Raw genomic sequence first — 1,415 nt, 5'->3', positions numbered from 1 at the left:
AGAAGAGGACCTGGAGAAGATGAAGGTGGTCCGGTCGGAATCGTGCCGGAATCGGGCTGGAGAAGCATGGGTGTCCACAGGGGAAGTTTGGGTGGCCGGAGAAAAATTCTGTTGTTTTTTTTTTTTTTTCTGATTTCGCTGGTTTTTTTTTTTCTGATCTCGATGGGAAGAGCTCCGAGAATGGGGAAGGAAAAAAAAGAAAAAAAAAGTGAACGTTTACAACTGAACATATAAATTGATCAATTGTGTATGTAGTGTATTCATTTTGGTTCACTTGAGGGCCATAATATGATTATTGGAGGGTAATAATATAATTATTGGGGCAATAATATGAGTATTGGAGGGCAATAATAAGATTACTGAGGGGCAATAAAATTTTTATTGGGGCAATAATAAGAGTATTGGGGGGCAATAATAAAATTATTTATTTAGATAAACCTCCGAAATCTTTCAAAATTCAAAACATCTTCATTTTTCACTAATTATTGATCCCCGATAACAAGTTTATTGGGGGGCAATAATATGATTATTGGGGGGCAATAATATGATTACTAGGTATTATTGGGGAGTAATAAAATCAGACACCGGAATCCGGTCACCGGTCGCCGGAGTCCGCTGCCGGCCACTAGTCACCGGAGTACGGCAAGGTCTCCTATCACTTCTCTCTCTAAGTGACAAAGAAGGATAGGGAAAAAGTGTCCCAAAAATAAATAAAAATAATAAAAAAAAATTAATTGGGTATTAGGGAAATAATCCCTTAGAGTGTTTTGGGTAAATGAGGTTAAAAAACTGTTAGTGGAGCAAGTGGGCAATTTTTAAGCTGAAATTGGGTAAATGATCATTTTCCCATATATATATATGTGTGTGTGTGTGTGTGTGTGTATAATATTTATATTTCTTTAGGATTGGAATGTGCATACAACATATCTCATTATTAAAAATTTACATAAATGATCTACTAATGAATATCTAAATAGCTAAAGGTTCATTTGTCGAAATGTGATCGAAAAGTGGATTTTACAACCGTTGATTAAAAAGTCTTCATGAAGTTCTCATTTTAATGATTTTCATTAGAAGCTCACCCTTCCTTAGTGTTGGAATATGCATACACCATATCTCGTTATTTTTTGGGCATCAATCTTTGGAGCGGTTTAAAGAGTTTGGAAAAGCTAATGCATCTACACCTGACCCTCACCTAGTAAATGATAGTGTAGATACTGAGATAATAAACCCTTTGTAAGGTCTATGAAAGTATGATATCTTTTAGACCTTAGATAAATATGGAGGAATGAGTGAAGTTATTTCAAATTATGTCATAGTTAATAAATTGGATGGTGAAATAAGTAATTTGACGTGGTGCTAATAGCCCCACCCTTTGTTTATTACAATAAATAAAATCTCTTTCAAATTAGACA

Source organism: Rosa rugosa, chromosome 3 (genome assembly GCF_958449725.1).
Source record: "Rosa rugosa chromosome 3, drRosRugo1.1, whole genome shotgun sequence".
Taxonomy (NCBI): Eukaryota; Viridiplantae; Streptophyta; class Magnoliopsida; order Rosales; family Rosaceae; genus Rosa; species Rosa rugosa.
Note: the sequence above shows the minus strand (reverse complement) of the source record.